The sequence below is a fragment of the Herpailurus yagouaroundi genome, unplaced genomic scaffold (genome assembly GCF_014898765.1).
Source record: "Herpailurus yagouaroundi ecotype Mexico unplaced genomic scaffold, PumYag 77, whole genome shotgun sequence".
Taxonomy (NCBI): domain Eukaryota; kingdom Metazoa; phylum Chordata; class Mammalia; order Carnivora; family Felidae; genus Herpailurus; species Herpailurus yagouaroundi.
The window spans coordinates 32,661,347-32,686,877 of record NW_024412388.1 but is presented as its reverse complement, the minus strand read 5'-3'; the positions used below and the strand labels follow the sequence as shown (position 1 = coordinate 32,686,877).

The following is a 25,531-nucleotide window of genomic DNA, read 5'->3' as shown; positions in this document are numbered from 1 at the left end:
CCCCCGCATCATGGTTCAGGGCCTGACAACGTAGAAGAAAGGGTGAAGGGAGGTCAGGTAGGTGGCTGATTCCTTCCTTGGTCTCAGGGTGGGTACCAGCTGGCACACTGCCGGTGGGACAGGGAAGACGCGTCCCCACGCAGGCCGCCCTCTCACCCCTGATTCCTCACGGCTTTGCAGATTTTGTGAAGGGGGCCTCTGCCCTGCTTTTGGCATTTCCTCCCCTCTTCTGACTACCCTTGAGCTCCCTCCTTAGTTCTGAGCCTTTTCCTTCTGAAGTTTTCTGCTACCCTGTTGCCGCATAACAATACCCCAAAACTTAGTAGCTCAGACCGGTGGTTTATTACGTCTCGCAATTCTGTCTGGGAAGTTCTCTGCTGGATGTGGCTGGGCTCACGCCCATAGCTTCATTCAGCTCTGCTTGAGCTGAGCCAGGGGGTCCCATAGAGCCTCACTCGCATGCCTCGGGGCTCGGTGCTGGCAGTTCTCGTCCACGTGGCCTCTCAAAATGATGGTCTCTGGATTCCAAGAGTGTGAAACTGCCAGGTCTCTTAAGTCCTGGGCAAGAACTGGCGCAACATCCCTGCTGCCCCATTCTTCGGGATAAAGCAAAACTCAAGGCCAGCCAGGTTCAAGCGGAGGGGACGTAGACCCCCCCTTGATGAAAGAAATGGCAAAGTCATCCTGCAAAGGGTCTAGGGCTACTTAGAAATGCCCCCCCCTGCACCCTTCTTTATTTGCTTTGAGAGATAAAATACTCTTTTGGGAAACCTTTGTGAAATGGCTTTTAAGGAAGCACTCTGAGCACGGCATGGTCAGAAATTGATGCTCTGGGCCCTGGCAGATCCAAAGCTCTGGAAGAGGCTGTTTGCGGAGTGGGACTGGTGATGGCTGCTTCTGAGGAACGTGGACACCCACATTCCCGGTTAACACAACCAACATCGTATGGACTCACAGCCCCTGAATTTCACAAAGGGCTTTCTTAACATCTGAGCCACAATAATGTGTGCAGTGCCTCAGACACCACTCAGATCTTGCTGAAGTTTTTCCCGGAGTTTTCTGAGCATTAATCCCCCTATGAAAATGTATCTGACAATTTTTTTTTTTCATTTTCATCCTGTGTTTCTTAGACTGCAAGTATTTTTAAACTCTTCTTCATGGCTATAGAAATTAGGGTCTTTTGATCGTAAGCAATAGAAACTAATCCTTGCTAAGTTTTTAAAAAAGAAGAAATGTGTTAAAGGTAGAAATAAGACAGTTTTGTTTAGGGGTCTGCAGGAAGTTCGAACATGAGTGGCAGCAGAAGAAAGGAGAGAGACAGAAAGTGAGCCTGGAAAGGGAGCCATACACCAGATAATGGAAAGCCTTGAGTGCATCTGAGGAGTTGGGGGTGTAGCTTATAGATCAGCATTTTCCAAACTGGGCTCCTGGAAGAACCCCATAGCCTGGGAGATGTTAAAAGATGTCTCTGAATAGAGAATTCCATGACCACATAAGTTAAAAAAAAACTTTTTTTTTTATTAAAAAAATTTTTTTTCAACGTTTATTTATTTTGGGGACAGAGAGAGACAGAGCATGAACGGGGGAGGGGCAGAGAGAGAGGGAGACACAGAATCGGAAACAGGCTCCAGGCTCCGAGCCATCAGCCCAGAGCCCGACGCGGGGCTCGAACTCCCGGACCGCGAGATCGTGACCTGGCTGAAGTCGGACGCTTAACCGACTGCGCCACCCAGGCGCCCCTAAAAAAAAAAAACCAAAAAACTTTTTTTAATGCTTGTTTATTTTGGGGAGGGAAAGGGACAGAGTGCAAGTGGGGGAGGGGCAGAGAGAGAGGGAGAATCCGAAGCAGGCTCCAGGCTCTGAGCTGTCAGCACAGAGCCTGATGCAGGGCTCGAACCCATAAACCGTGAGATCATGACCTCAGCTGAAGCCAGATGCTTAACCGACTGAGCCACCCAGGCGTCCCTCCATGACCACATAAGTTTAGGATATATACTTAGGAGATTATATAGCTATTTCACTCTTGGAAGATCATGAGAGTATTAAAGGCACTGAGAAGTACCACATTAAAGGGAACAAAGGAAGAGATCAGTTGGAAAATTGGGAATAAAGCTCCAGGTGAGAGATGTCCAGTGCTCTCTGACCATGGGCCAGAAAGGGAGGACTCTCTCCATACCAACTCCAGAGCGGACATAACCCAGCCAGCCCTACAGGATATTATAAGAATAAAGCACTTTAATACTTTTGAAAAGGGCATGCATGGAAGAAAGGGGCTTGGTTGTAAACCCGCTAGAAGAGAATGTAGCTCATGTGGAAAGTAAACTCTCTGACAAAATGCTAATTAAAAAAAAAAAGAAAGTCAGTATTTCTAGAGCCCTTAGTTCCCTTTGGCTTTTGCTGAAAATAGTAAGTTTTCCCGGACAGTGACTTTTGTCGCCACGATTGAACATCTCTGCATTCTTGCTTCCAGGAGTGCAAAATATTTCCTCTCTCCCTTACTGGTTCTCTTTAATTTGCTTAAATGAAATGAAGTATTTGATTAAAAAATTCTCTTTCTTTCCACCTCCTAGAAGAAGGGAAGGGGAAAATCTCCCAGAGGAGTTCATCTTGGGTAGAAACACGGAATTTAGTCTGGGACCGCTGAGATGGAGACTTGTCTGAAGAGCAGGTGCTTGGCTTCGCTTGCCACAAAGCTGCAGACCCTGTCGCTCATGGGCTTCCAGGGCCAGTCATGAAGGTTCAGGGGAGTGACCGCAGCTGGGCCCTGGTTAGAAATGAGCAGAGGAGGGGTGCCTGGGTGGCTCAGTCGGTCAAGCGTCTGGCTTCGGCTCAGGTCATGATCTCACGGTTCATGAGTTTGAGCCCCGCGTCGGGCTCTGTGCTGACAGCTTCGGATTCTGCGTCTCCCTCTCTCTCTGCCCCTCCCCCACTCATGCTCCATCTCTCTCAAAAATAAACAAATGTTAAAAAAAAATTAAAAAGAAATGAAATGAGCAGAGGAGGCTGGAACCCCAGTTGGGGCCCCGCACTGGTTGGGAGACACCTGCACACCTGGGCTTTGGTAGTGGGTGCTCTGTGTTCCTCAAGAATGTTCCTGCAAAGACACCTCCACCTCAGGAGGACCGTAGGTAGGGAGGCTTCTGAGTGACAAAAAAGGGCTCATTTGATGATGACTTTTTTTCTTTTCTTTTTTTTTTTTTTTTTTTTTGCCATGGCCATCCTGCTCACACCAGGAAAAAAAGGGAGAGGAAGACTTTTTTTTTTTTAAATCAGTTCCACAATGTAGCTTCTGGAAGAATCAGAGAGAGAAAAGGAGAAGGATGGAAGCCAACACCTATTTTTTTTTAATGTTTGTTTATTTATTTTGAGAGAGAGTATCAGCAGGGGAGGGGCAGAAAGAGAGGGAGAGAGGGAACCCCAAGCAGGCTCTGCGTAGTCAGCAAGGAGCCCGAAGTGGAGCTTGATCCCACAAGTCGCGAGATCATGACCTGAGTTAAGATTAAGAGTCAGACGCTTAACCAACTGAGCCATCCAGGTGCCCCAGGAGCTGATATCTAGTAAGTACCGATTTTATGCCAGGAACTTCCAGCTTGTGTGTGTTTTTATCCACATTGATCCTTAGTGCAAGCCTGGGAAGTACTTACTCATTTTAGGGAAGAGCATACATGCTGTTTGCTTGGTTTTTTAAATTTTGTTTTAATGTTTATTTATTTTTGACAGAGAGAGAGAGAGAGAGAGAGAGACAGAGCATGAACGGGGAGGGGCAGAGAGAGAGGGAGACACGGAATCTGAAGCAGGCTCCAGGATCTGAGCTGTCAGCACAGAGCCCGACGCGGGGCTCGAACTCACGAGCAGCGAGATCATGCCCTGAGCCGAAGTCGGACGCTCAAGTGACTGAGCCACCCAGGCGCCCCTGTTTGTTTGTTTTGTTTTTAAACCCACTGTTTTATTTTATTGACTATAAAAGAATGTATTGATTTTAGAAAAAGTATTAAGGTGAACATTTTTAAAATGCTGAGACCTGGTAAGGGCCCAAGCTCATAAGGTGTGGCATGTGTATTTGAACTAGAGAGGGGACATGGCATGTGATGAGCTTCCTTCTCATTCACTCAACCAGCACCGACTGAGTGCTTTCTGCATAGGCTAGAATACATCATCTAATTTAATTTTCTGGGGGAAAAAAAAAAATCTGTCAGGAGGCTAAGTTAGTAGCGGCACTGGGACGTATTTCCAATATACGTACAATAGATGCAGAAGTAAATAGAGACGTGTTTGTGCGTGGGTTAGGATGCACACATATATTGCCTCTCTGTCTCCACCAGCTTGACACTTTGCTAGAAATGAGCACACCCGGTGCCAGATCTTAGTTTCCGAATACTACTTTCCAAGAAAAGGAACCAGAGCTCCTTGGAGAAATGGCTGATTCTGGGGGCTGGGCAAGGACTATACAAAATGAGCCTGAAACATCTTATGGTTCCAGAAACTTAAGAACAGAAACAGTGGCCAAAGATAAAGGTGTGTCTAAAGGATGCAAGAACGCAAGGGCCAACTGACTGACCAAAGCTGAAGTGATGCAAGCAGCAAAATAAATGATGATTGTTTAGAATGATAACCCAGAGAACCCATGGGTACATTTATTACAAATAAATAATTGAATGAATAAATAAATAGGGAAGAAGGCACAAATCTCCTTTCAGAAGAATTCCAGATGATATATGCTACTCCCCTTCCAGCAGATGGAGCTTAAACTCTCTTCCCTTGAGGGTGGGCTAGACTTAGTGACTCATTTCGAAAGAATAGCATATGGCCGGGCAAATAGAAACTTCATACTTGATAAACCTAGCAGAAACAGCTTAACTAAGCGATCAAGGTTAACATCACCAGTTCTAACTGACATGGCTGTCATGTGACCCCAGAAATAATGCAAGGAAAGGAGCACTTCATCTCTGTGGTATTCTTCCCCAAAACCTATGACCCAGGACTAATTACGAGAAAAGAGCAGAAAAACCCATATTGAGGGATATCCTACAATGTCAATGAGGGACAGGGCCCCAGACTCTCCAGAAATATCAGGAGCATGAAAAACAAGACTGAAGACGGTCACAGATTAGAGGTTAGTAAGGGGATATGAAACTAAAGGCAATGTGGGATCCTGGATTAGATCCTGGAACAGAAAAAGGACATTAGTGGAAAAACCAATGAACTCCAAACAAAGTCTGGAAGTTAGTTAATAGTGTTGTATCAACGTTAATCATTTTAGTTTTGGCTCACATACCATGGTTGAGGAAGATGTTAACGTTAATGGAAGCTGGGTGCAGTGTCTATGGGAACTCTCTGTACTATCTTTGCAATTTTCCTCTGAGTATAAAATTATTCCACAGGGGCGCCTGGGTGGCGCAGTCGGTTAAGCGTCCGACTTCAGCCAGGTCGCGATCTCGCGGTCCGTGAGTTCGAGCCCCGCGTCGGGCTCTGGGCTGATGGCTCGGAGCCTGGAGCCTGTTTCCGATCGATTCTGTGTCTCCCTCTCTCTCTGCCCCTCCCCCGTTCAGGCTCTGTCTCTCTCTGTCCCAAAAATAAATAAATGTTGAAAAAAAAATTAAAAAAATAAATAAATAAAATTATTCCACAATAAGATTTTGTAAATACGCAATGCACAAAGGAAATATAAAAAGCCCAGTGAAAATGGAAAAAGTTAAGTTTGCCTAATGATTAAAAAAAAAAAAAAAGGCAAGTTACAATAATGAGATGCCATTTTTATGAGTCAACTTGGCAAGTGTTTGGTTATAAATCCTACCATTCATAGTGTTGTGTAGAGTGCGGGGTCCTGGACGACTCTAAACAAGCACTTTGTAAACGCGAAAATCGCTACAAACGTCATGGAGGCATTCTGACAGCGTATATGGAATAGTTGTACATTTTCACCTGTCAAGTGTCTTTCAGGGATTTACACTAACAAATGGGTAGGAGAGCCTGGAAGGATGCTCTTCGTACCATCGTTTGCAATCGTGAAATGATCCAAGCACACAAGAATGTGGGAATTTGTCCTGTGAGTTCTGGTACATACACGCAGTGGCATACCAATTTGGCAAATACAAATGGTATCCCAGAATACTGTTTAACAAATGGGAAGATACTTGTGATATAAGAAGTGAGAAAAGAAGGCATACACAGAGTGATACAAATTTAGGGGAAAAACTATATACCTTCGGGGACACCGGGGTGGCCCAGTCGGTTAAGCGTCCGACTTCGGCTCAGGTCATGATCTCGTGGTCGAGGAGTTCGAGCCCCGCGTCGGGCTCTGTGCCGACAGCTCAGGGCCTGGAGCCTGCTTCAGATTCTGTGTCTCCCTCTCTCTCTGTCTCTCCCCTGCTTGTGCTCTGTCTCCCTCTCTCTCAAAAGTAAACATTAAAAAAAAAAAAAACCTATATACGTGTATATAAAAATATTTAAAGGATAAATACCAAAATGTTTGTCAGAGCAATTTCTGAGTGGTGGGATTACCAGTGGCTTCTATTTTTCTTCTTGGTGGTTTTCTATATTTTCAAAATTTTCTGCAGTATTCTTTCTTGCTCAAAGGGCTTGTGTGCTGAGCTCCCCCCTCCGCAGGGGAGTCACAGTGCCTGTTAAAGTGGGAAAAGTTCTGAATCCTGCAGGACAGAAAACTTTCTACTTCAGTAAACTCAGTCTTCCCTGGATTTATTTGATCACATTCCAGAGTTGTACTTAGCACATAGTTGGTGTTCATTATATATTTTGTGAATAAATGAATGAATGAATGCTATCACTGATGGGAGGTGCAGAGCCCCAGTGTTCCTTCTACAGCTCACTATCCACTCGCTTGTTCTAGTGGCCTCTCCAGCAGGCAGCTTCTCTGCCTCTCTATGCATGACCCATAGGAACCAGTCATGAAACCCAAGCATTGGGCAGAGAAGTGATGGACCAGAGGAGTAGTCAGATTAAGAAAAGGACCTTTAGAGCAGTCGGAACACCAGCCCAAGCCGTTAGTGGGACCACTGTGCAAATAGGGAGCCTTCCAGATAAGGCAGAAGATGCCCAGAAAACTGACCAAGGTGTCAGAGGGATTAGCATTCCTGGGAACAGGCTGCACAGATGTCCTGGGAAGGCCTAGAGGGTAGCAGGCCCCAGATTCCCAGAACCCAAGCTCTCTGTGATGGCGTGTGATCCTGAGTATGTCCACTGGCTTCATGGCACACGGGGCAGGAGCCTTCCGGGACAGCTCACTCCTGTGTGGGCCAGTACTGATGCTTGGGAAGTTCTTCCTTAAGTTGAACTGAAATCCTCCTCCCTGTAATTCCCATTGATCATTAGCCTTCTAGGGAAGTTGTCCAACCATCCTGCCATAGACGGTGGCCATCCACATCTGGAAGAACAGAACGCAGGTTTCCTCAAGCTTCTCCTCTCCTGCTTGTTCATCTCCCTGTCCTTCAGGGACACAACTGCCGTCACTGCAGGGCGCTGGGGGTGGCAAAAATGCATTCAAACACAGCTACTTTGCATTTCCTGGTATGGTTCTGATCGTTCTCCCACCTCGCTCTATTTTCTGTCCAGCTATCTTCAGCATAGGCAGCAAACTTAAGGGGAACTGCCATGGTGTAGATTTGAATCGCACGGAACCTGACCTTTCTCGACATCAGAGTTACGGTAGAAGGGGAGAACTCAGCCAGGAGAGTTTCTGCAAGGCTGGCCACCTCCCCCTGCTCCCTGGTGTCCTGGCAACAGCTGTTTCCATGTTCCCAGCAGCCGGTGGCCGTCAGGAGGACAGGTTTCAGGATGGCAGCAGCTGGGTGTTTTCCCCTTCACTTCTTGAGCCTCCCACTCTAGGACATGAGCACCCACTCATACATCAGGGAAGGGAACTGGGGAGGGACAGGTGGCCATAGGCACAGCCGTGGTGGGTGGAAGTCGGAGCCTTAGAGAAGGTTTCCATGAGCACCAGGGAGACTGGAAGGGAGGCTGAGTTACACATTCAGTCATGCACTCGGCAGACATTTCCTGGGGTCTCCTAGGGGACAGCGCACCCAAGAGCAGCCCCGTTGCTCTGCGGGAGACCCCGTGTTCTCCCAAGGACATGGGAGATGAAGTCGTCTCGGGGAAGGTTTCCTGAACAACTTCTTTTATGCCCAGAGGCCGGAGACAGAGGTGAATGATTGGCTCCTGCCTCAAGCACCCCAGGACCTGGGAGGTGCAGGTGGACAAGTAAATGATGGCATGATAGAGGTGCCATGGTAGATATTTGGGAGCACACAGGACAGAAGACTGGTCACTTCTTCCTGATGAGGGTGTGGAGAGTGAGTCTGGAAAGGCTTCATGGAGGAGGTGTCTTTTGAGCAGGGTCTAGAAAGCAAAGGGGCATTCCCAGGTGGTCTAGGAGGGGCACTGGAGAGAGTGCAGAAGGGGTGATGCCTGAGAAAAGCATGATGCTTGAGGAAATACAAAATAAATAAATAGGTTTGGAGGCAGGGTTTGGGAGTGGGGAAGGGAAGTGTGTATCTGGAGAGATGAGTAGGAGACAACTCAGGAAATGGTAGGTCTGCTGTATTGGATGGGATTAGATTTTCTGCATATAACAACAAACTAAAATAGCAGTGACTTAGACACATAAGGATTTATTTTCTTTCCTCTTAGGGAACCAAAGGTAGTCAGCCTAGACTTGGTATATGGCGATTTCCACCATATAAGCAATATCCCAAAGTCCTCTCCTCATTCCCTTCATCCACAGAGCATGGCTCCATCCTCAAAGTCACCTCATGTTCCAAGATGGCTACTAGAGCGCCAGCCATCACATCCCATCCATTGTACATAAAGGAACAAGAGAAAGGCAGAAGGGCATGCAGCTATCTGTGCTCCTTTCACAAAGCCTTCTTGGTAGTTCTACCCAGTGATTTGCACCTACATCTTATTGGCCAAGGCATAGTCACCTAGCTGCAAGAAATGAGGGGAGGTGGGAATTTGCAAAACAAAATGCCCAACTTCAGCCATTTCATCAAGGTGTCAAAAGATCAGAAGGAATTTTCCTCTCACAGAAAGGGAATAGGGTGTTCCAGGGAAGAGTAGCAGGTGCAAAAGTGAGCAGGTATGAAGGACCATGGGCTACTCGAGGAACAGTGAGTGGATCCGACCGGCTCGAGTGTAGACTGTGTGTGTGCGTGTGTGTGTGTGTGTGTGTGTGTGTATGTGTGTGTTATGTGTGTGCGTGTGTGCACACATATATATGTCTGTGTTACGGGGAAGGAGTTAGGATGAATTTTGAGAGGAGGATGGGGCTAGGCGTTGAGGGACTGTGAACACAGCAGGACGTTTGGACTTTGTTCTGTAGGAAAGCGTAGATTGTGCACTTTCAGGGAGTAAGGTAAGGGTTAATCAGATAAGGGTTTTTGGAAGATGAGTCTGAGCTGATGTTGGAGAGAGAACACGGGGTGGGGGGAGTGCTGGTGTCCTAACGGGTGCATCTTGTTCATGGGGCAGCGAGGGAGCAGGAGACACTCTAGGATGGGTGTAGGGGTCAGGGAAATCAAGTTGGTGTGGTGGGAAGGGGCCACGTTGTTGGGGCCCAGAGACTTACTGTGGGAAGAGATGGGGAGTTGCAATGATTTTACGTTACATGGGATTTGACCTCATTATGGATTCTTCCACGGCCAGCAGGTGCATATGTGTCTTAAGGGTGCTTGGTCTTGCTTTTCAGAGGAGGAAAAAAAGGAAACTCACTTTTTAAACATATTTATTTCTGGGGGGAGTACAAGCAGGGGAGGGGCAGAGAGAGGGCAGAGGATCCGAAGTGGGCTCTGTGCTGACAGCAGCGAGCCTGATACGGGGCTGGAACTCACAAATCTGCGAAATCGTGACCTGAGCCAAAGTCGGAGCCACCCAGACCCCCCAGGAAACTCACTTTTGCCAAGTGCTTCCATGTACTGGGTTTACCACCTCATATCGCATTTTGCAGATCTGAAAACAGAAACACAGAGAGGTTGGGGCGCCTGGGTGGCGCAGTCGGTTAAGCGTCCGACTTCAGCCAGGTCACGATCTCGCGGTCCGTGAGTTCGAGCCCCGCGTCGGGCTCTGGGCTGATGGCTCAGAGCCTGGAGCCTGCTTCCGATTCTGTGTCTCCCTCTCTCTCTGCCCCTCCCCCGTTCATGCTCTGTCTCTCTCTCTCTGTCTCAGAAATAAATAAATGTTACAAGAAACACAGAGAGGTTAAGTAAGCAACATGCCCACAGTCACACAGCGAGAAAGTGGCAGAACCAGAGAAGCCAGTCCCACCAGTCCCCTGGACACGGGAGTCAGAAAACAACACCTGACCCTGTTTCATAGACGGGTTGTTTTTATTCCAAGGGGATATTTTGTTTTACGTTACATGGGCTTTGACCCAGGTGTCGTGTGTCAAACTATTGGTGACAAGCCAAGTATTCATAAGATTCTTTTAAATGTACTTGTTCAAATGAAGCCCTCCCGAGTCTCTTATGAGGCAGCATGACGGAAGGAGAGAATGTGGGAGGGAGGCTGGGAGAACAACCAGTGGTCTGGTCCCAGCCCAGCTGGTGACTCCTCTGGTGGCCCAGGTCCCAGCCCTCCACTTCCTGTTTAGAGTTTCCTCCTCAGTGAACTGGAGGGTTCAGACTGGATCAGTGTTTCCCAAATAGTCTGTGGGCTCCACCTTCACAATGCCTGCCATGCTAGCCTGCCCCTTGTGCTGTTGTTCATTTACATTCTTCTTTAAATATATTCATGTTGATTATTATTATTTTTTGGAACTCAGCTTCGACATAAACAATAAGGTCTGTAAGGTCATGGGTTTGATTTGACTTTCTCTAACTCCTATTAAAATAAACTGATGACTATAAATAAAATGCGAAAGTTTGTCTTCGGAAGGACGATAGCTAACAACTGTTGAACCGAGCGCTTTCCTAAGCACTGTGCACACGTGGCCTCATTCCATCCTCCCGGCAACGTCTTGAGGAAGGTACTTTATTGTCCCCATTTTGCAGATGAGCAAACCGAAGCGCAGAGAGGTTGGGTATCATGCCCGGGATCACACAGCTAGATCCACCTGAAATAACCTTCTAATCCACCAGCTTTGGGAAGCTCAGGGCAAGTCCTGGCTCGGACTCAGGTGCCACGATTCCACAACTGGTTTCATGGCTGCAGGCGTGGTGCCGTGAGCTGTGAAGGGGGCTGGCCGGGCGGTGGTGCCCGAGCAGGGGGCACCTGCAGGGGCTACCAGGAGCAGGCAAGGAGCGCAAGCTGGAGCTGACTCACTGGGCACCTCTGGGGACAGAGAGCAGGGGACCTGGGGACTGGGAGGGGACGTGGGATTCTGCTTCAGCGGGTAGAAGGCTGGGCCCAGCGGCCTCGCAAGTTGAGACGGAGGAGAAAGGAACAGCTGGCTGATGTGCCCTCCTTTCCAGGGGCAAGTTTAGAGACACTTGTTTGGAGTTTTCCTTGTTCCGTGAGGCATTCGTTTCCAGCAGGATGATTCACACCATCCCTGGCTTGCTGCACATTTCTCTCCCGTGGATGGGATACAGTATCGAGAAACTCTTGTGCCCAGGGCGCTAATTACCTGGACCGCATCCCGGGACACCATTGCTAACAGGATGCCTGGTGACTCACCTGTGCTTCCCTGTAACGAATGGACTTGGCATTGCCCAGAGCACATCAGAACAGCAGGATCCACTGTGCTTTGTTCCCTCCTGGGAAGGGGAACAGCCCTGTCACTTCCTTCTGCTCAGGCCTCGCCTCCTCCTCCCTGCTAGGGCCCTGGCTTCTGACCTTCTGCTAGGGGTGACTGGCTGGGCAGCCTTGGGTGGCCACTGTGCCTGTCTGGGTCTGTGCTCATCTGGATACAGCCCAAACTGTCCCCTGGTAATTTCGAGGTGTCTTCCACGGCATCTCTCACATACCCACAACCCCACACGCAGGCTGTGCTCACCTTCCTGCCTTTCTGCTCTGGCCCCTGCTTATGCACATCTGGCCTAGAAGCTGCTTAGAGAAGCCTTGTTCCTGCCTCCACCTATCAGGTGGTGGCCATACCTTTCCAGGGGACTATATCTGGATGGCCCCGAGGCCTCCGGTACTCACACACAGGGCAGTCTGGACTCTGAACAGAGATCGGTGGCACTTTGTCACCTGAGCCCCAAATCAGCTTTGCTTTGGCCCAAAGTCACACGAGGCCCCTCGGCTTCTGTCTCTGATCTCTCTCTCCACAGGGGCTCAGGACCAGTCAGGGTCCCTAGGGACATCTACCCACTGCCCCCCCCCCACCTCTTTATTTCTCCCACTCCCTCTGCCCTGCTCGTCACCAAACATTCTTCTCTCCAAGCTTGAAAATAACCTTGTGTCTGAATGAAGCCACATACAAAGTAGTCTGCTGTGTGCATGTGGAAAGGGTATAGCGTGTGTAGGGAGGGCTGACGGTCCAGGTCTGCATGGTCCAACATGATAGTCACTTGAAACATAACCAGTGCAATTGAGGAACGGGATTTGTAATTTTCATTTCAATGTAAATTTAAAAACTAAAGCAGTGTAGAGCATTTTCCCGTTAAACACACTTTACTGTTCGGGAAATACTACAGCTCACTTTAACCTTTGCATCCCATAAGGTACTACTGTGGTATTGTAGTGTGTGTGGCCATTGCCAGCACTGTTTCCAGGACCTCACTAATTATTTTTTAATATCTGTTACTCAATGAAATGATGGTGTTTTGCATTTATTGAGTTAACTGAGATACTTTACTATAATTAATTTCACCACGTTTTTCCTTTTTCAACAGGGCTACTAGAAAATTACAAATATCACCCATATTATATTTTATGGGACAATGTTGGTCTAAGAGCAGAAGCCAGAGGACTTTTTCTGTAAGAGGCCAGATAGTAAATATTTTACACTCTGTGGATCATGTGGTCTCTGTCGCCACGCCTCAGCTCTGCCGCCATAATGCCGAAGCAGCCACGAGTAACACAGAAATGAATGAGTGGAACTGTGTTCCAATAAAACTTTATTTACAAAAGCAGGTGGCAGATGAGATTTGACCCGGGACGTCTCGTGTGCAGACTCCTGGTCTAGAGGAACAGCGGGCGAGGGGAAGTGGACCGTGAGGTGTAACATAGGAACAGACGAGGATTAAATGAGCAGCCCCAGGGCTAGTGCAGACCCTGAGCAGATGATGGAGAAAGTCCTCCAGAAATGTAACTGGGAGACAGGAAATTCACATTTACTGAGTGCCTCTTGTGAGCCGGGCTTTTTTCACATAGTTCACTTGTACTGACTCCTTTAATCCTCTCAACAACCTGTAGAGCAGATACAAGTACCATTATTAACCCCGGTTTCTTGATGAGGAGCCAGGATTCAGGCCCAGGGAGCCTGCCCCGCTGCCTCTCCCTGTTGTCTGGTTTTCTCACCGCGTCTCCCTGACTCGACTCGAACGGGGTGGGTGTTGGCAACCTAATTTCACAGAAGCACACTTGGCGCTTAGCAGGGCCGAGAGCTTGCCCGAGCCCACATCCTCCACCGGAGCCTGCCCTTGAGCCTAGGTCGCCTGTCTCCCAGGCAGAGTTCTCTTTCTGCTGTGCATCTCCTTGTAAGGGTTGCTCTTGTTTGCAAATCCGGGCCTTGATGCTACCCTGTTCTGGGTGTTGACTCCCTGGAACATGTAGCAAAGGTGATGTCTTTTGGCATGGGGCCAGGCACTCTCCCTGCTCCTCCGGGATGCGGGGTGGGGGTGCCCTGGGGAGCTGCAGACTGAGCTGGGCTGGGTTCAGGGACTCCATGTCGTGTCCTCTCCTCATCACAGCCAAAGACAAGGAGGTGGCGCCGCGAAAGAGTCCCCTGACTTTGTGCTTGTTAATTGTCTTCTCCTGGGTTCTTACTGATCCAAGGAGGCTGGAAAAAGCCTGGAGTAGGGGAGTCAGAGAAGTATTTTTCTATATACATATATAAATTGAAACAAAACCAGTATCGTAGTTTGTATACAGCTTTGTACTGTTTTTGTTGTTGCTTCATTTAATGTTATCATGGGCCATGTCCCGCATTAATAAGTATTTTCAGAAACAGAGGTTTTAGTATTTTCCCAAGATTCCATTTTACAGAATCATAATTTATTTCACCACTAATCCTTGTTGGATGTTCAGGTTGTGTCCAATTTTTTTTTTTTTTCTGTTATAAACAGTGCTCTGGTAAAACATCTCTGTAGGTAAATCCTTGATCTGTTGCCCTATTGATCTATTCCAGATTCCTAGCAGTGAGTTTACTTGCTCAAAGTATGGAAAACTCTGGATGTGGATTCCCCACACATACACACACCCGGGGCCCTCCCCAACCCCCACACCCATTCCTTGTCCACTCAGTCAGCTTTAGGGCCTCTTGGGTTGATCAGATGGGCAGGCAGACAGGAGAACTGAAAGCAGAGAGAGAAGCTGAACCGATCTTATCAGAAAGTTCTGGAGGGCTGGCACAATGGGAAAGCTGCCAGAGGGGGACCGAGAAGAGCATGGCCAGGGAGGAGAGGGGTCTGAAGAAGGATGTCGGGGCAGGTTTGAGGAAGGGGCAGGGAGGGATCAGAGCAGCGGTCCTGGAGTGTCACTTGGATGAGAGAGAATCATGGCCAAGGATACTAAAGAAGCTTGGCTCTGACATGTGCCAGGTAATTCCCTTTGCTACCTTCTTGGGAGACCCCAGTCAAGAATTCACAGTGCTTTTCAAAGCTCTGTGGAAACTCGATTTGTGTTTCTTTTGGATGTGTCATCATGCCAGGGCAGGCATTAACGTCCAGTTTTGTTTGGGCTGCAGGAGTTTGATGGAGATGATTACATTACCTGCTAGCAAAAGAAATTGTAAAAACCTGTGCCCTAACCAGGACCCTGTTTTGTGGCTCCCTCTCTAAAATGACTAATGGTTTCAGAAAAGTGTTTTCTGTGTAAACTGGGATGGGATGGTAGGACGATTAGTCTAGAATTTATGAGGCTTGATCCTAAGCCAAAATCTTATTCATTTGCTTGAGCAAGTCATGGAAACACTCGGGTCTCTGGCCCATTACTTATGTAACCGGCTGGCCCGACCCATCCCCTCTCAGTTTGGGGTATTGCTGCTGTACCTCAGAATCTCCCGGAGTGCATAAGTGGAGGCCCCCTGACCGGCCCCCAACACACATAGACTTAAGGGCAAGTAAGTCCGGAGCGCTGACTTTCCCTGTTCTGAGTTCAGGGATTCCTTTGGAGCAGTGCTGTCTGATAAAGTGATGTGACTCACATACGAATCACACGTATCGTCTAAATTTTCTGGTAGTCGCATTAAAAAAGGTAAGAAGAAACAGTTGACATGAATTGTAATGATACATTTTCTTTAACACAGCATATCCAAAATGTTATATTTTCAGTATGTGATTAATATAAAAAAATGAATCGCGAATGTGACTTTTTCTTCATACCATGTCTTCAAAATCCAGTTTGTATTTTACCCTTACAACATACCCTCAAGGTGGACTAGCCACGTTGCTATAGCCACAGTCGCCCTTGAGCCCACCTTCCTCGGTATCCACCCAAGGGCTGGAGGGGAGGGGAGGTGGGGCCTGGGCTTCCCCATGGGAGAATGCGCTGAGGAAGCACAGCGCCCTCTAGAGGCAGCGGCGTGTCTGGAGCAACTCAGCCTGATCTGGTCGCGGGTCTCTCTGCCCCTCTGCAGACCCAGAATCCCCTCCTTCTTCCGCATGTCCCTGCAGGGCCAGGCAGCTTTAGTTTTAAGTCCTGGAAGCACAAAAAGATCAGATTCTATATCCTTCCCCAGATAATGGGCTACTTGCCCAGCCCCGCACCTCTTTGGGGAAGACCTTCCTTCCATGATTCTGGCCGTGGTCACTCGCCCTGACTGACCATTGCAAGGACTCACCTTCATCAATTCTGGGGTGGCCTTGTCTTTTCCCTTTCTGAGGGACGCTGCCCTCCGTGGGCCATGGGTGATTTCCTGTCCCCTTCATCCTGAAGAACATGCACAAATGTCATCCCCAGCAAGGTGGCCAGCTGTTCTTATCAAAGAGGGGTGAGGTGGATGGGCTTGGAGCTTCTCTGCCTCGCTAAGTGTCCTCGGGCTGTTATTCTCATGACTCCACGCTTTCAGGAAAGATGATCTTTTTTTTTTTTTTTTTTTTTTTTTTTTTGCATTGAGGAAGAGAGGACCCCAGTGACTGGAGAGTGTCTTGAAACCGCCCTGCCCACTGCCCCCTCACAAATGGCTCTGAGAGCCCCTCCAGCCTGCGTCACCCAGCTTCCCTCCTCCCCACTCTCCTTTTGTCAAGTGGCACACGGAGATGTTATTTATTGTAGCATTCCGACAGATAAAAACCATTCCAATGATTTTCAACCCGGCAACGTCCTCTCTTTGAGTCAGTGTGTGAGTCATCTCCTTAATGCAAACCCTTTCTGCCCGCCCGCCTGTTCCCCTGTGGCCCAGCTCCTCACCACTCTTCCTGACCCCAACACCCACGCCTGACAGAAACCTAGCCCACAGCAGCCTCCTCGGCCAAAGGGCTTCACTTTTCCTCCCGTGATTCTGTCCAGGGCCTTATTCTGTACCCGGCTCCCAGGAAAACACGGCAGGACCCCTGAGGACAAACACTGGTTTCGAGTCAGCTGCGGCCCCAAAGATTCAGTTTGGTGTGGGAGGTCGGGGTTTGAAAACGATGGCGCAGGAAGGGGCTGTCTTACGTGTCACCACGGGCCAGAGGAGGTACTTAACTCTACCCTGAGATGCTAGAGCAGGACGGCTGAAAGCAGCGGGAGGTGGCGACGGAACTGAGACTTGCCCAATGACAGGTGACAGAAGGACGGCGCAGCAGAAGGAACAGCATGTGCAGTGCTCAGAGGCAAGAAAATCTTGGTTCCCTCCGACCCTGCCAGTGGCGGGGCCTGGCTTCAGGCGAGGAGGCGTGTTGGGGACCGGCGGAGACTGGGGAGGGGGTGGACGCAGGGGTCCGCCGTTAGGGCTAGCATGCCTGTCTCTATCCCACTGACCCCGAGAAACCACAGAAGGGCTTGAAGGAGCCCTTGCGAGGGGGAAGAGCTCACCCCCGTGGCTGTGCGGAGGATGGTCTCAGAGTGAGAAAGACACCAGCAAGCTGGAGGCAACACAGCGGAGGCTGGAGAGGAAATTGCCGCCGCGGTCCTGGCGGGAGACAGCGTTGAGCCGAGGCAGTTGCGTGGAAAAGGTGCAGCAGCTTCTAGAGCTCGTTAGGAGCGTAGAGGAGACAGAACGAGGAGCCATTTGGATCTGGCAGGTTCATTTCATTTCGGCGACCGTTTATTGAGCTGGGTAAGGAGCTCATTAAGAAATGGCATTTATGGGTTAGTGGGGAATGATCAGGAAGGAGGAATCAGGAACGACCCCTAGGGTTTCTAACTTGGGCAGCATCACATTAACTTGCCTGGCACTAGCTTTCCCTGCCTGGTGGTGGAGACTGGCCGGATATCAGGGCCCTTCAATGGTCTGCTCCAAGCTCTGATTTTACAGCAAAGGGAAGAGAAGCTTGGGGAAGTGCCCGATCTACCCAAATGCGCACAGCCGGCTCCTCTCCTAAATCAGGTTGGCTGTAAAGCCAAAGGAAACTTCTCCACCCACTGCATAACCCTGTGTCTTAGGAGGCTTTTATTCTCAGTCACCCCTGGGAGATCCAGAGATGTTAACGGCATTACAAAGCAATGGGGAGGCAAGAACTTGTAATTAAAATTCTCAGGTTTTGTTATTCCTGCTCTTCATTCAGATGTCGGTGGAGCTAAGCCAGCCAGCAGACTTTTTTTTTCTCTCAGACGCTTGTCTGGGGGGGGTCTCTGGGGAGAGGGCCGCTGCCTCCTGCCTCACGAATCAGCCCCATGCTGCCTTCCTTGCCTGGCTTACCACAGAGCTCGCGAGAAAGCCCTCCATGCATGTTTGTGGAACTGACCTGGTGGCTGATCGGAGCCGCTCAGTCTCCTGAGCTCCGCACAATCAGGTCAACCCCCCTGAGGTCAGGTGGAACCTCCAGGCCCTTTCTGCATCTGCTTCGACTCTCTGCTCCGGTTTGAGCTCTTTGGCACGTGCCCCCACTTGGCAGACGGTGACCTGGCCAGCTCCCATCTACCCAAGCATCGCTCCAGGTTCCATGATGGCCCCGGCTCTCTCTGCACGGTGTGAACTGATTGTCCCTCCTTGGGCCCCTCCTCCAAGACTCTGGGCCTATGCTTCTGGGTGTTTTTGTCTGTCCAGTGTTGCTTCTTTCGATCCCGATCACCCACCTAAAACCTCATCACTAGCTCCATGGGGGGGCTGATCCCACCCGTCAGTGACACCGCTTACCCTGAACCAATTTCGGGTCCTATTATGTCATTTCATTTACTCTTTTCCAAACCCTGTGAGAGACGGACCTCATCTCCATATCGAAGTGAGGAAAATGAGGTTCAGAAAGGTTAAGTCATTTGTGCAAGAGCACCCAGCTGGGGCTCAAATCTGCATCTGTCTGACCGCAAAGCCTGTGCCCTTTTACTTTTCTCCGTGTGCAGCACGCGCCCATCACTGGCCGCCTTTACCCGGAGAGAAGGGTAGGAGAAAGGACTTCTCTTGCCTTAATATTTTGCCACTGATATTTGCTGAGCATTGTTCCCTATGCACTTTGCACGTGTAATGCGTTCGCTCTCACTACAGCCCCGGGACTCCCATTTTCCAGTTGAAGAAACTGAGTCACAAAGGGCAATTTGCTCAGGCTTCCCCAAGTGGAAAGTGGCAGAGCTGAGATTCAAATCCGGGCAGCGTGACTCTGCTATGCTGCAGCCACCTGGCATTGGCACCGGGAGAGCACGGGGACATGCACAATGGATAGATGCCCCTGGGCAGCCCGTGCCCTTCAGGAAGGCCCCGGCAGGTGGACGTGGGACGAAGGCAAGCCAGGCAGTGGTGTGTGGGCTGTAGCCATTCAGGTAGGGGGCCGTCATCTGGTCTTGGAGCATCTGAGGCAGGGAGCAGAGGCCCAGGCAACAGAGGTGCCTGACAGAGACGTCCTCCTCCCTTCCACGGCACACTCCTGCCTCACGGCCATATGCATATGCTATTCCTTCTGCCTGGGAAGCTCTTCCCTCGGGTGTACATCTGGCTTGTGCTCTCTCACACTTCCTGTGTCTGCTCAGGTGTCTTCTTTGAGAGCTCTCCTTACCACCATGTTTAGCATAGCACCCCCACCAGTTCCATCCCCTTGGCCTGCTTTATTTTTGACATACTATGTATTAATACGTCTCCTCCATGAGAAAATAGGCTCTGTAAGAGCAGGGACTTGGCCTGTTTTACTCTCTGGAGTATACCCAGCCCCTAGGGCAGCACCTGCCTCGCAGTCCTGCTCCTGCTCCATCAACATTGCCTGCACGAGTGAATGAACGAACGAATGGATGAGGCCAGACCCCAGTCCCTAGAACAGAGATCCGGTGTTGGAGCAGGACCAGCCGTCAGACTGACCTGCACCACCCCCAGCTGTGCCAGCCCGGGGTGGGGGGCTCATGGGGCGGGGTGGCGGATGTCTGGGACTCTGCTCCTGAGGCCGCCCCACGCTGACTACCTGGACCACTGGGACAGAGAAGCAAGTTCCCCTCTCCTGCCTCCCCCACGGCAGATGCCCAGGGGCGGGGACAGAGCAGACCCAGGCCACTGCAACTCTAGGGAGGGACAAGCACCTCCCTTAGCTTGTCTCCTCCATCTGCTCTAGTCACTGACAGCAGCCAAGAGTCAACGTGTGTGTCAGTGCATGGCTAACGGCATCTGCCATCTCTGTGCCTTTGCTGAATGTGCTATCATGTCACCTCCAGACAGACAGGGATATTGTCACTTGTGCACGGTGACTGGCACATGTGGCTGCTCCAGAACCACCTGCTGGATGGGCAGGTTTGTTGACTGTGTGATGTGGCCCTGTGTCCAGTGCTGTTGTGGGGCCACGTTGTACCCTTGCTGGTGATTCCACACCCGCTGTCTCCTGGTGTTTTTACACGGGGCCAGAGGAGCCCGGCGGGGGACAGTGCACGTGGTGCCTGGGACAGTGCCTGACCCAGGGAAGCCCTCAGCAGACGTTCGCTCGTAGAGTGAGCTGCTCCTGTTCCCATTTGGCACACAGTGACAGTGAGCCATGGGGAGGTCTAGCAAATGACCTACCTTGACCTTTAGCCTGGAGCTGTTTCCACCGCACACCCAGGAAGTACGCACAGTCGAACTGTTATCTGTTGTTTGAACTCCTCTGATCAGATCACGGAAGGGTGCGAGGCTCCCCAGTGGGCTCTTAGGCCACATCATAGTTAAATACCACGGGCCACGGATTTGGCTTCACTGGGTGATGGGTTTGGAGATTTGCAAGAGGGCCTGTGGCTCCGTCGGCCCGCCCCCCGCGGCCTGGAGCCCTCGGCACACAGCCGTGATTCTGAAAGCTGACAAACGCCCAGTGTTCCCGCAGACAGGCCAGAGAGATGGGGCCGCGCGGCCAGAACAGCTGGGTGGAGGCTGGTGGCAGGAGGTAGCATGAGGCCCTGCTTTGTTCCTGGATGGTCATGGGGTCAGTCAGAAGCACAGAGAAGCCCCTTTCCTTTCCCTCTGGACCGCAGCCCAGGATTCAGAGCTTCCTGCTTGCCAGCCAAGGAGAGCCGCCGGGAGAGCCCCAGATCGGCCTCTGCGCTGAGGCTGGCAGGCCACCAGCACCCAGGGCTGCCCAGCCCGCACCAGGGCCTCTCCACTCACACAGCCCTCCTGCCCGCTCCGGGGGTGGCACGGCGAAACAGAGGCCAAACCAGGAGCCTGAGCCCCAGGCCTCCCCAGCGCGCTGCTCAATGTCTGTGTGGCCTTGGGGAGGTCACCTTGCCCCTGCCCGCTCTCTTTCCTCACAACCCTGCCGTGGAGCTCAGAGGAAGAACCGAGTTCCATGTCCGCCCCCTAGTGCATGTGCCTCGGTGAAGAGGGGTGCAAGAAAGAGGAGGGAAGGAAGTGCAGGTATTCCCTGAGTATTTAAAGTGGCCAAAGGGGTTTCCACAAAGATGGCAGGGCGAGTGCCTGTTGCCAGAGCTGCCTTCTCTCCAAACGAACAGAAGTCACAGATGGAGAAGGGGACACCTTCTCTCCTGAAAGCCGACGGTAGCCACAGCCTCATGTCCCAGGCCTGAAGGCTGTCATGAAACAGTGAGATCCACGTGAAGTGAATTACACACTGAAAAGCCAGCTCCCCCCGCAAAGTGCGTCACAGACTCATCCACAACCTACTCTTCACCTGCTTAAGGACAGGGTCACCTTTCATCAACGGACAGGCAGACAGACCCAAAGACAGACCCGGCCGGGTTCTCCGCGACTGGCAGTGGAAGGAGACTCCGTCAGGTGCCGGGGCCCCCTGACTTTGTCCCCCGGAGCACATCCACACCCGTGCACCATTGCCTTGGAGGGTGGATGTGGCCCGTTGGGCCTGGCACAAAGGGTATACTTGGGAGATGTCTGTGCAGCCTCTTTCAAAAAAAGGATCTCTCATGTTTCTCCATGAATACATGGCCAGTGTTTAAGTTCTGTGCCCCCAGCATCAATGACAAGAACAGGTTTCTTGCCTTCATAAAACTCTGGAGTCCATTAGATTTTCTTTTGTGGACTACATGGACAGGGCCTGATCAGGCAGCCTCTTTCCTTTTGTCCACACTCTGACTGAGGGCTTTGTTTATATGCCAAGGAGCTCATTCTTTTATCATTATTGTTATTTGAATGGCAGGAAGCCCAAACATGTGTAGATCTCCCCTTGCGCTAGACCTTCTGTGATCTATTCATCACTGACAGTGAACACATAGAAACTGGGTTCAGGGGCCTGTAACTGTGTCCACATTTAACTTTTGAGACAGTTCTAGGAACTCTCCATAGCCGAGCAGGCAGAACCCTGGGATATCAGGTTATCTGCAGAGTAACCTGTCGACCTTTCTGGTGGTTTGACATCAGGGGCAATGTGGCTTATTTTGCCATACAGTGAATCCATAAAATCATGGAATTTCCATGTCGGAAGCTCAAGTATCCAAGCCAGTCCTACCATCTTCTTAGAGATTTGAGGTGATCTGAAAGGATACCAGACTTGTTGGGGTAACTTGTGGTTTTCATTTAGATTCTGAAGCCAACATTTGCCAGAAAGAACAGTATAGTGTCTGAAGGTCCTCTTACAGGAATCTGATTTGATTCAAGTATATATGCTTCACAGAAATTTCTTCTCCCATAAGGACTATTAAAAGGGAGGCTTTTGATGTTTGTCTCGCATCAGGAACATGAAGGATAGATGGATGGATGGATGGATGGATGGATGGATGGATGGATGGATGGACAGATGGATTGTTGGATGAGTGAATGGATGGTTGAATGGATAGAAAGAGACAGAGGGAGTGAATGGGTGAGTTTGTTTCAAAGTTTTCATGCTTCAATCCCCCAAATAGAATTTGATTTAGATATTCTATTACCAAAAATAGGAGGCGTGAAACCTTAAGTGAAAATCCACACATGATCTCAATTGGATGTGGTGCTCCTAAATGTACTTACTCTTATGTATTATTTACTCTAATGTATTATTTAATCATCTTCTGAATTAATTCCTTTTATTAGGCAAGATGTGATTTTTTTTCTATTTTTGAATAATCTATCCAGAAGCCCTGGGAGTTCCCTAATACACACAGTCCATGGTTTATTGATGACAAGCCTTTTTGAAAAGTTTGTGCAAAAATATTTCTGGAAAATCCAAATATCTACTAAGTACATGCTCACTTGGTGCCTGGGTTCTGTCTCAGAAAAAAATGGTATTTAGTTAGAAGTAGCAGACCTTTAAAATCTAAAACTCAGTTAATTTTTATTGTTAAAACTTTCAAAGCATGCTTTTCTTCCCATGTATCAGTCCACTTAGGCTGCAGTGACAAACAACCCAATGTATTCATGACTTAGGAAAATAAACACTTATTTCTTGCTCACTTTACATGAGGACTGTGGCATCTCTGGGTTCTAAAGACTTCCACATACCTTCCTATTCTGGGACCCAAGCTGATGGAGCAGCGGAACCTGAGATACACTGTTTTCTTGCTGCAGAGGGTAGACTCAAGAGAGGCCAAAGCGATGGGCTCAGTTGGTTAAGCATCTGACTCCTAGTTTTGGCTCAGGTCATGATCTCATGGTTTGTGGGATTGAGCCCCATATCAGGCTCTGCGCTGAGAGCACAACGCCTGCTTGTGTTTCTCTCTCTCCTCTCTCTCTGCCCCTCCCCTGCTCATGCTCTCTCTCTCTCTCTCTCTCTCTCTCTCTCTCTCTCTCAAAATAGATAAATACACGTTAAAGAGAGAGAGAGGCCAAGATGAACTTAACAATCAATCAGAACGCTTCTGCTCAGACCCAGGAAACAGTACCCCCCAATCATCTTATTGAAAAAGCAGGTCACAGAACCTAGACTAAAGCCAATGAAGCAGAAACATATGTTCCCAGGACTCCCGGGGAGGTCACATGACAAGGAGTAGAGATGTAGAACCCAACTGCGAGGAGGGAGTAAATAGTGAGGAGTAGTAATTCAACCCATCACACATTTAATACGTTCTTAGTCTTTTGGTTAAATCTCAGGCCTACTGAATCTTTGCCAGTGACAGTGAATTTGTTTTTAACTAGCAGGCCTCTTTCACAAAGATCCATCCCTGCTCTGTAACATTCTCTAATTTAATCTATTTTAAAGTTCTTAGCTCTACATAGTGGGAAATTTCCTCTTTGAGTGATATAGCAGAAAAGAACCTGACTGAAAGTCCAAGGACTTAGGCTTAGACCCAGCCCAGCTCTGAACTAGCCATGCCCTCTTCTCTGGGTCTCAGCTGTCATATCTGTGCAGGTCAGAAGTAATGACCGTGTAAGTCTTTAAGAAGAGGGAAGCACCAAAGAAATATATGGCTGTTGGGGCACTTGGGGGCTCAGTCAGTTGAGCGTCCCGACTTCGACTCAGGTCATGATCTCGCAGTTCGTGAGTTCAAGCCCCACATCGGGCTCTGTGCTGACAGCTCGGAGCCTGGAGCCTGCTTCGGATTCTGTGTCTCCCTCTCTCTCTGCCCCTGCCTTGCTCACGCTCTGTCTCTTTCTGCCTCTTAAAAATAAATAAACGTTAAAAAAAAAAATTAAAAAAAAGAAACATATGGCTGTTAGAGACTGCATTCAACGTGTGGAACAACTGGCCAAGGCCAATGCAGGCCGTAGCACCAGGGCAGCATCCTGGAGGCCCCAGTTCACTCTTTCGATTCTGGATGGCTGGGGGTGTCTCGGCAGGAGGAGACAGCACAGGCTTTGGGGATGCTCAGAGTAGCAGCTGGGTACCAGCTGGTATAGAGGTAGTTAAGCATTTTAGCAACCAGTACAGGGCCTCCCAGCTGCCTATCAGCCCTCTGTGATGTTTTCTTTCATATCCCCGCAGATAAAAAAAGGCAGAGTTACCAAGCAGAAAGAGTATTAAACTGGAAATCCCGTGACAGGAGTTCTAGGCTTAGTTCTACCGGTCACTTGCAAGGCAAGTCACTTAACCCTTATGTGCCCGGTTTCTCTATCTGTGGGAGGCAGGAAACAGCCCCTACCTTACCAAGCTGGCATCAGGAGAACATGGGGTGATGTGAGGAAAGAGCCCCCCCCCCCCCGGTCCCCACCACAGCGTCTGACTCACCTAGAGCTGTTGCCGAATGTGCAGCTGAATCTGATCCTATCTTGACTTGAGTTTGGGTCCCCATTCTATCACGCTCTAATTCCATGAATGTGATTCCTACAAACTTCATGGAATGGGTTGATCTATGGGACAGAAAAGGGATGGGTACAAAGTGTTCAGAACAGTGCCGGTATGTAGTAAGTACACAATTAAATCTTCTTTATAGTCTCTGTTGTCACGGATCTCTGGACTGGTTTGCTGAAACCACCCCCAGTGCTGCTGCTTCCGTCCTCCTTCTCCATCACTTCTGACGGCTGTCGCCTTCTTCTCTCTTCTCTGTTCCTTTTTTGCTGTTGTTCCTCATTTGTTTCCTCCTTTCAACCTCTCCTGCACGTCAGGGGATTGGCTTTGAGAGCTATGATGTGTTTGGCTGCAAGTAACAGAAAACCCTGCTGAGCTGGCTCACCCGAGGACACAGAAACGTGGACTGTCACACAGAAGGAGGCAGGGAGCTTTGCGGCCCAACCAGCCGTGCACCTCTCACCTCCGTCAGCAGGATTGCCCTTGTAATTAGAAGGGAGACGATGCCATTTAGCAACTGGGGCTAAATGTTTTCTTGTTCCTACCCAGGTGCGGATAGATATTTGCAGAGAGAGGAGGACGCACAAGCCCGAGTCATTTTTTTAAATAATTTTTTAAGTGTTTTTGTTTATTTTTGAGAGATAGAGAGACAGAGCATGAGCGGGGAAGGGGCAGAGAGGGAGAGAGACACAGAATCCGACGCAGGCTCCAGGCTCTGAGCTGTCAGTACAGAGCCTGGTGCTCAATCACTCATGCCGTTTGTTGGGGGGGGGGGGGGG

At 49.6% G+C, this 25,531-nt stretch overlaps 1 protein-coding gene and 1 long non-coding RNA gene across 6 annotated transcripts in view; one reads left to right on the top strand and one right to left on the bottom strand.

The window, feature by feature from the left end:
• HIVEP3 (HIVEP zinc finger 3) overlaps positions 1-25,531 on the top strand; it is a 469,700-nt gene that overhangs the window by 209,771 nt on the left and 234,398 nt on the right. The gene's annotated exons all lie outside the window — the stretch shown is intronic.
• LOC121026948 (uncharacterized) lies at positions 12,784-16,105 on the bottom strand. The gene is made up of 2 exons (XR_005788511.1): positions 15,899-16,105; positions 12,784-13,908 (listed from the first exon to the last, which is right to left on the bottom strand). It is a non-coding gene; the product is annotated as an uncharacterized LOC121026948 (long non-coding RNA).